Here is a 10,354-nt window from a genome sequence, read left to right as displayed (position 1 = left end):
TTGATTTGATAAAATAGCATGTCATATATCACTTAATCCATAGGAAAGACATGACATAAGGAAATCAGTCAATTGAAATAAATTAATTCGGTCCTGATCCATGGATTTCACGTGGCTGGGAATACAGATATGCATCTGTTGGTCACAGATACCTTTGGTACAGATACCAGGAATTGTGTATCGATCCTTGCGGCATTGGGCCGTGTATTATCATGCTGAAACATGAGGTGATGGCAGCGGATGAATGGCACGACAATGGGCTTCAGGATCTCATCACGGTATCTCTGTGCATTCAAATTGTCATCGATACAATGCAATTATGTTCGATGTCCGTAGCTTATGCCTTCCCATACCATAACCCCACCGCCACCGTAGGGCATTCTGTTCACAACGTTGACATCAGCAAACCACTCACCCACACGACGCCATACGCGTGGTCTGCAGTTGTGAGGCAGGTTGGACAACCTTCTAAATCTTGTAAAATGACTTTGAAGGCGGCTTACGGTAGAGAAATTAACATGAAATTCTCTGGCAACAGCTCTGGTGGACATTCCTGCAGTCAGCATGCCAATTGCACGCTCCCTCAAAACTTGAGACATTTGTGGCATTGTGTTGTGTGACAAAACGTTTTATTGTCCCCAGCACAAGGTTTACCGGTGTAATGATCATGCTGTTTAATCAGCTTCTTGATATGCCACACCTGTCAGGTGGATGGATTATCTTGGCAAAGGAGAAATGCTCACTAACAGGGATGTAACATGGGACCAACTCTTTACATGTTGCGTTTATATTTTTGTTCAGTAGAATCCAAACGAATTCTGAGAAACAATCTCTCTGAGGACCAAACAGCAGGAGTGGAAATGAGCAATGGGTCTTGACTAATCCAGCTAAGTAGTTACTGTTTGATTGACATTTCATATTTACTTACAGCCCAGAAAAATAATAGATTTGTCTGATACATTTGACTGTCCTTTAAAATGACTACTTGCCAGTCATTTGTAAAGGAAGGTATATGCAGTATGTTTCTAAATAATATCATATTATGAGTTTGGTATGTGTTTAGTTTGTGTTAAGTGTCTTAGATTTCACCAGTGGTAACTGAGGAAGGCTGGAGTGATTACTCTTTTAACGCCCTGGCCTTCTCTGTGTGTGTGTGTGTGTGTGTGTGTGTGTGTGTGTGTGTGTGTGTGTGTGTGTGTGTGTGTGTGTGTGTGTGTGTGTGTGTGTGTGTGTGTCAGGGCTAGGAGGAGAGGTTGTGTGTATGTGTGTGTGTTTTGCCAATTAGTGTGGAGCCCGTCAATCAGCAAGCAGCACACGAGGCTGACGTCACTAGCTACCTCTACATGGAAACAATCTCTCAACTAAACCAGGCTCTGAGGTCATTCAGCAAAAAGGAGTAAGAGAACGGCTCATATCTGGACGTCACTGACCCAGTCCAGTTGGCATGACCATGAAAGGACATACAGATACACACTAGTGGGATACAGACAAACATAAACATAGCCAGTGACACTCTTAGAAAAAAGGGTTCCAACAAAAGGATTCTTTGGCTGTCCCAATCTTTTTGGTCCTAGGTAGAACCATTTTTTGGTTCCAAACAGAACTCTTTTGGGTTCCATGTAGAACCCTCTATTCCTCTCCCACTGAGGCTATTACTGTAGCATTGGGTTCAGGCTGAGCTATGGTTCCTCCTCCCATGTTGAACTCAGTCTATTACTGTGGACTGCCTGCGTGGATAGCTGATGGTGTATAGTGTAACAGGATGGCATGCAGAATACAGATGATCTAGAATAAGCATTGTGCATTGTTTTGTCTCTGGGTCTTGATGAGTAACCCTGTGTGGTGCTTTGAACAGCTCTGTCTGTCTGTCTGTCTGTCTGTCTGTCTGTCTGTCTGTCTGTCTGTCTGTGTCCACCAGGCACCTGCTAACTCCTTACAGCAAAACTTGTCATGTCCAGTCCTAAACATTGGGGGCCCAACACCCACAACACCCCAATTCACCCAGCACCCCACTTCCCCTAACCTCTCTCTCTCTGAGACTTTCCAATGGCCCACCAGTGAGCGGTTTGTTTCAGACAAAGTAAAAAATGTTGTCCTTGTGGTAAATGGAAATTCAATTGTATTCAGAAAGTATTCACACTCCTTGACTTTTTCTACATGTTGTGGTGTTACAAAGTGGGAATAAAATTGATTGAATTGTCATTTTTATCAATGATCTAGATACAATACTCTGTAATGTCAAAAGTATATACAGTACCAGTCAAAAGTTTGGACACACCTACTCATGAAAGTTTTTTTGTAAAAGTATTACTATTTTCTATATTGTAGAATAATAGTGAAGACATCAAAACTATGAAAGAACAAATGGAATCATGTAGTAACCCAAAAAATGTTAAACAAATCAAAATATATTTTAAATTTGAGATTCTTCGTAGTAGCCACCCTTTGCTTTGATGACATTTTTGCACACTCTTGGTATTTTCTCAACCAGCTTCACCTGGAATGCTTTTCCAACAGTTTTAAAGGAGTTCCCACATGCTGTATGCTGAGCACTTGTTGGCTGCTTTTCCTTCATTCTGTGGTCCAACTCATCCCAACCCATATCAATTGGGTTGAGGTCGGGTGATTGTGGAGGCCAGGTCATGTGATGCAGCACTCCATCACTCTCCTTCTTGGTCAGATAGCCCTTACACAGCCTGGAGGTGTGTTGGGTCATTATCCTGCTGAAAAACAAACGATAGTCCCACTAAGCGCAAATCAGACGGGATGGCGTATCACTGCAGAATGCTGTGGTAGCCATGCTGGTTAAGTGTGCATTGAATGCTAAATAAATCACCGACCGTGTCACCCCCACACCATCACACCTCCATCTCCATGCTTTATGGTGGGAACCACACATGCAGAGATCATCCATTCATCTACTCTGCATCTCACCAAGACACGGCAGTTGGAACCAAAAATCTCAAATTTGCACTCATCAGACCAAAGGACAGATTTCCACCGGTCTAATGTCCATTGCTCGTGTTTCTTAAATCCAGTCTTTATCACAACAATATTTGGATAAAGTCAAGGGGTGTGAATAGTTTGTGAATGCACTGGTTAAGGGCCTATAACTATAAAACTATACTGCTGGTGTTACTATAGTATTGAATGGCCATAGGCTTTCACAAAATAGTTATGTGAAGGCTCGATATCACAATGTAGCACAGACTGTATTGATGTCGTAGACAGGCATCACTTTAGTTTCTAACACATCTCCCTCTGCTGGAAGTTGGGCTCCCTGCTGTCCTCCCTGCTGTGGTGGAGAGAGATCATCCTGGATTGCCAGGCTAATAGCTGACTGTATGTATAGTATAACTAGCTCTTTAGCGGAACTATAACCATCATGTGCAGCGAAGACACAAAACTAGAGGAACCTTATTCTTATATCTCGTCACTTAAGTCATTTGATTCTGTATAATATATCACATCCTATATGCTGTAATTCATATTTCACACATTTAGCACAACTTCACCCCCACCTCACTCATATGAAGTAAGTAAAAGCTTGACTGATAGAGTGAGAGATTTTTTCAACATTGTCCCATCCCATCTGGCGCAATAGGCACATATTCTATTAGAGCAGTGGTTCCCAAACGTTTTATAGTCCCGTACCCCTTCAAACATTCAACCTTCAATCCCTCTACCACCTGGGTCAGCGCACTCTCAAATGTTGTTTTTTGACATCATTGTAAGCCTGCCTCAAACACACTATACGATACATTTATTAAACATAAGAATGAGTGTGAGTATTTGTCACAACCCGGCTCGTGGGAAGTGACAAAGAGCTCTTATAGGACCAGGGCACAAATAATAATATAATAATAATCAATAATTTTGCTCTGTATTTAACCATCTTACATATAAAAACTTTGTTCATCTAAAATGGTGAATAACTCATCACAGGTTAATGAGAAGGGTGTGCTTGAAAGGATGCACATAACTCTGCAATGTTGAGTTGTATTGGAGAGAGTCTCCGTCTTAAATCATTTTCCACACACAGTCTGTGCCTGTATTTAGTTTTCATGCTAGTGAGGGCCTAGAATCCACTCTCACATAGGTACATGGTTGCAAAGGGCATCAGTGTCTTAACAGCTCGATTTGCCAAGGCAGGATACTCTGAGCGCAGCCCAATCCAGAAATCTGGCAGTGGCTTCTGATTAAATTAAATTTTCACAGAACCGCTTGTTGCAATTTCGATGAGGCTCTCTTCTTCAGATATCGGTAAGTGGACTGGAGGCAGGGCATGAAAGGGATAACGAATCCAGTTGTTTGTGTCATCCGTTTCGTGAAAATACCTGCATAATTGTGCACCCAACTCACTCAGGTGATTCAGGTCACATTTGACATTGTCCGTAAGCTTGAGTTCATTTGCACACAAAAACTCATACAATGATGGAAAGACATGTCTGTTGTCCTTGTTAATGCAGACAGAGAAGAGCTCCAACTTCTTAATCATAGCCTCAATTTTGTCCCACGCATTGAATATAGTTGCGGAGAGTCCCTGCAATCCTAGATTCAGATCATTGAGGCGAGAAAAATCATCACCCAGATAGGCCAGTCGTGTGAGAAACTCGTCATCGTGCAAGCGGTCAGACAAGTGAAAATGATAGTCAGTAAAGAAAACTTTAAGCTTGTCTCTCAATTCAAATACTTTGCCCCTTGATAACCAGTGCACTTCTGTATGTTGTGCTGCCCATATCATTGCATAGTGCAGAAAATACACGAGAGTTCAGGGGCCTTGCTTTAACAAAGTTAACCATTTTCACTGTAGTGTCCAAAACATCTTTCAAGCTGTCAGGCATTCCCTTTTGGCAGCAAGAGCCTCTTGGTGGATGCTGCAGTGTACCCAAGTGGCATCGGGAGCAACTGCTTGCACGTACATTACCACTCCACTATGTCTCCCTGTCATGGCTTTTGTTCCATCAGTACAGATACCAACACATCTTGACAACCAAAGTCCATTCGATGTCACAAAGCTGTCCAGTACTTTAAAAATATCCTCTCCTGTTCGTGAAACAGTGTTGCATCGTGAAACAGTGTTGTTTGATGAAGGCATTGTCTGTATAGTTTTTTTGGCCTTTTCCCCCAGCATTGTCCCAGCCATATCAGTGGCAGCAGGAAGAATGAAGTCCTCCACAATAGTATGGGGCTTGCCTGTCCTAGCCACTCGGTAGCTCACCAAATAAGATGTTTCTAGCCCCTTCTTAGTAATGGTATCTATTGCTTTTATACATGTCTTACTACTCGAAAGTCGTCTTAATTCTCGCTCAAAAAACTCCTGTGGCTTATTTTTAAAATTGGCATGTTTTGTTTCTAAATGTCTGCATGAGAGTGAAGCTTTCATCGAGTTGTGAGATAGTACTTTTGAACATACTGTGGCTGAGGGAAGGCACTACTCCCAATATAAGTGAATCAATGTAGTTCTCATCATATTTGCGCCTCTTCGATGGTCCAGCGTCCCTGTCTGTTGTTTGGTGCTTCCCGGCTGCATTAGTTTCACAACTGTCTGTGTCCATGCTACTGTAGCTGAGCTAACAACAAATGTAGAATTACTGATGCTGGCATTGGATGTGCTCATGGAAGCAAAACAACTTGTGTCGTCGACAGGTGCAGGTGTAGTACTGCTGGTAGTAGCAGTACTACCAGTAGAGCTGGTATGTGTCTCTACGGGCCTTACTTTTTTTAACCATTTATCAATTTTCGAGTAAACGGAATGAGCAGCAGCTACGTTTGGCTACATACGGACCGTTAGTGGAATTCCCTCAAGAGAGTAACAGTTAATGTGATTGGATGTTAATTATTTGACTAGGCTACCTATATTTGACATTGTGTTGTTATTTCGCTGACACACTAGATGGTCTAATTGTATTTTTGTCAGTGAAACGAGGCTACTCAGGTGAGAAAAAAACTCAAGCAAATGTATAGCCCCGTTGGAAAAAATAAATGGACTGTTTGAAAATGTGAAGAATTTTTTAAATCACATTTTTATTTGGAGTACCCCTGACGGCATTTTGCGTACCCCCAGTACCCCAGTTTGGGAATACCTGTATTAGGAGATCGTTTCCACACACCCCTATCCCAAAACACCCTATGTTAACAGTTTAGTGTTGTTACACTGTTCTGCTTTAAACACCTCTATGGTAGGTTGTGGATGGGTTTTTTAGGTCAGGGTGTTAGGTCTTAGAACATGACAGTATAACACTTTTCAAATGGTAAACAATCCAAATCTATGTATGTGTTGTCTGTCTGTCACCACGTCAAAGCCATATTTATGTTTTCATCTTGGTCTATTCTTAAGTAATAAATATTATCTTGTGTAATGAACACGTAATAAACATTATCTTGTGTAATGAACACGTAATAAACAATATCTTGTGTAATGAACACGTAATAAACATTATCTTGTGTAATGAACACGTAATAAATATTATCTTGTGTAATGAACACGTAATAAACATTATCTTGTGTAATGAACACGTAATAAACATTATCTTGTGTAATGAACACTTAATAAATATTATCTTGTGTAATGAACACGTAATAAACATTATCTTGTGTAATGAACACTTAATAAATATTATCTTGTGTAATGAACACGTAATAAACAATATCTTGTGTAATGAACACGTAATAAACATTATCTTGTGTAATGAACACTTAATAAATATTATCTTGTGTAATGAACACGTGAGAGCGTGAGAGCTTCCCATGTCTGGAATACACTGCCATCAGACACACATAACTGCAACACATATCACACTTTCACAAAATGCTTGAAGACATGGCTAAAGGTCAATCAGATTTGTGAACATGGTCCCTAGCTGTGTGTTGCCGCTTTCCATGTCTGTTGTCTGTAACTTGTGAGGTGTGGAAACACTTTGTTGCTTTTATGAATTTTGTCTTGCTGCTTTTTGTTCTATGTTGCTCTGCCTGTATGCTACGTCTTGCTTGTCCTATGTTGCTATGTCTGTACGCTATGTCTTGTTCTATGTTGCTATTGTCTACATTGTAATTGTTTTTAATAACCTGCCCAGGGACTGCGGTTGAAAATTAGCCGGCTGGCTAAAACCGGCACTTTTACTGAAACGTTGATTAATGTGCACTGTCCCTGTAAAAATAAAATAAACTCAAACTCAATCTTGTGTAATGAACACTTAATAAATTTTATCTTGTGTAGTGAACACTTAATAAACAGTATCTTGTGTAATGAACACGTAATAAACATCTTGTGTAATGAACACGTAATAAACATTATCTTGTGTAATGAACACGTAATAAACATTACCTTTTGTAATGAACACGTAATACACATTATCTTGTGTAATGAACACGTAATAAACATTACCTTTTGTAATGAACACTTAATAAACATTATATTGTGTAATGAACACGTAATACACATTATCTTGTGTAATGAACACGTAATACACATTACCTTTTGTAATGAACACGTAATAAACATTACCTTTTGTAATGAACACGTAATACACATTATCTTGTGTAATGAACACTTAATAAACATTATCTTGTGTAATGAACACGTAATAAACATTACCTTTTGTAATGAACACGTAATACACATTATCTTGTGTAATGAACACTTAATAAACATTATCTTGTGTAATGAACACTTAATAAACATTACCTTTTGTAATGAACACTTAATAAACATTATCTTGTGTAATGAACACGTAATACACATTATCTTGTGTAATGAACACTTAATAAACATTATCTTGTGTAATGAACACTTAATAAACATTACCTTTTGTAATGAACACTTAATAAACATTATCTTGTGTAATGAACACGCAATACACATTATCTTGTGTAATGAACACGTAATAAACTATTTATTGTGTAATGAACACGTAATACACATTATCTTGTGTAATGAACATGTAATAAACATTATCTTTTGTAATGAACACGTAAAAACATTATCTTGTGTAATGAACACGTAAAAACATTATCTTCTGTAATGAACACGTAAAAACATTATCTTCTGTAATGAACACGTAAAAACATTATCTTCTGTAATGAACACGTAAAAACATTATCTTCTGTAATGAACACGTAATAAACATTATCTTGTGTAATGAACACTTAATAAACATTATCTTGTGTAATGAACACGTAAAAAACATCTTGTGTAATGAACACTGAATAAACATTATCTTGTGTAATGAACACGTAATAAACAATATCTTGTGTAGTGAACATGTAACAAATATTATCTTGTGTAATGAACACGTAATAAACATTATCTTTTGTAATGAACACGTAATACACATTATCTTGTGTAATGAACAAGTAATAAACAATATCTTGTGTAATGAAAACTTAATAAACATTATCTTGTGTAATGAACACGTAATACACATTATCTTGTGTAATGAACACGTAATAAACATTATCTTGTGTAATGAACACGTAAAACATTATCTTGTGTAATGAACACTTAATAAACATTATCTTGTGTAATGAACACGTAATAAACATTATCTCGTGTAATGAACACGTAATAAACATTATCTTGTGTAATGAACATGTAATAAGCATTATCTCCATTGTGATTTAGAGGTACGGTTGTAGAAAAAAATCATCACTCCCTCTTCTCAGCTTTACTCTCCTTCCTTCCCACAGCTTTCTTAGTTGTTTGGTGTAGTCAATATCTACTGTTTATTATGTTTCCGTGTTCCGGCACCTCACTGTGAATACTGTTCCTGCACCTCACTGTGAATACTGTTCCTGCACCTCACTGTGAATACTGTTCCTGCACCTTACCGTGAATACTGTTCCTGCACCTCACACTGTGAATACTGTTCCTGCACCTCACTGTGAATACTGTTCCTGCACCTCACTGTGAATACTGTTCCTGCACCCCACAGTGGGAATACTGTTCCTGCAGTGTATATAGTGTTCCTGCACCCCACAGTGTATATAGTGATCCTGCACCCCACAGTGAGAATACTGTTCCTGCACCTCACTGTGAATACTGTTCCTGCACCTCACTGTGAATACTGTTCCTGCACCCCACAGTGGGAATACTGTTCCTGCACCTCACTGTGAATACTGTTCCTGCACCCCACAGTGGGAATACTATTCCTGCACCTCACTCTGAAAACTATTCCTGCACCTCACTGTGTGAATACTGTTCCTGCACCCCACAGTGTGAATACTGTTCCTGCACCTCACTGTGAATACTGTTCCTACACCTCACAGTGTGAATACTGTTCCTGCACCTCACAGTGTGAATAGTGTTCCTGCACCTCACAGTGTGAATAGTGTTCCTGCACCTCACAGTGTGAATACTGTTCCTACACCTCACTGTGAATACTGTTCCTACACCTCACAGTGTGGATAGTGTTCCTGCACCTCACAGTGTGAATACTGTTCCTGCACCTCAAAGTGAATACTGTTCCTGCACCCCACAGTGTGAATACTGTTCCTGCACCCCACAGTGTGAATACTGTACCTGCACCTCACTGTGAATACTGTTCCTACACCTCACAGTGTGAATCGTGTTCCTGCACCTCAAAGTGAATACCGTTCCTGTACCTCAGTGTGAATACTGTTCCTACACCTCACAGTGTGAATACTGTTCCTGTACCTCAGTGTGAATACTGTTCCTACACCTCACAGTGTGAATACTGTTCCTGCACCTCAAAGTGAATACTGTTCCTGTACCTCAGTGTGAATACTGTTCCTACACCTCACAGTGTGAATACTGTTCCTGCACCTCAGTGTGAACACTGTTCCTGTACCTCAGTGTGAATACTGTTCCTACACCTCAAAGTGAATACTGTTCCTGTACCTCAGTGTGAATACTGTTCCTACACCTCACAGTGTGAATACTGCTCCTGTACCTCAGTGTGAATACTGTTCCTACACCTCACAGTGTGAATACTGTTCCTGCACCTCAAAGTGTGAATACTGTTCCTGCACCTCAAAGTGAACACTGTTCTTAAATTGGGAACCAGTCTCTGTCCGGGGGCTTCTGTCTGTTAAAAGCGGGAAGGATCCTCGTCCTGAATTCTCTCCACCTGCCCTCTCTTTCCTGTGGTACTCAGAACTCACTGAAGCTATTCTTTCTGGACATGCTCTCCATACAGTTTGCGCTAGACCCAAATGTTTTCTGTGGTATTCATGTTTGAGTAAAGAAGTTGGAAATCTACACAACCTCTCTTGTTTGTTATTAATGGTAGCATTCACTCAGCAGTTCTACTACTAATCTAATGAAATAATAGTTGCTCACTGTCAACTTTGAATGTCTGAATGTTAATTGGCCTTGAGACTTGGACTGAGATCA

The sequence above is a fragment of the Salvelinus fontinalis genome, chromosome 14, assembly GCF_029448725.1.
Source record: "Salvelinus fontinalis isolate EN_2023a chromosome 14, ASM2944872v1, whole genome shotgun sequence".
NCBI classification, from domain to species: domain Eukaryota; kingdom Metazoa; phylum Chordata; class Actinopteri; order Salmoniformes; family Salmonidae; genus Salvelinus; species Salvelinus fontinalis.
This window is presented reverse-complemented; position numbering follows the sequence as displayed.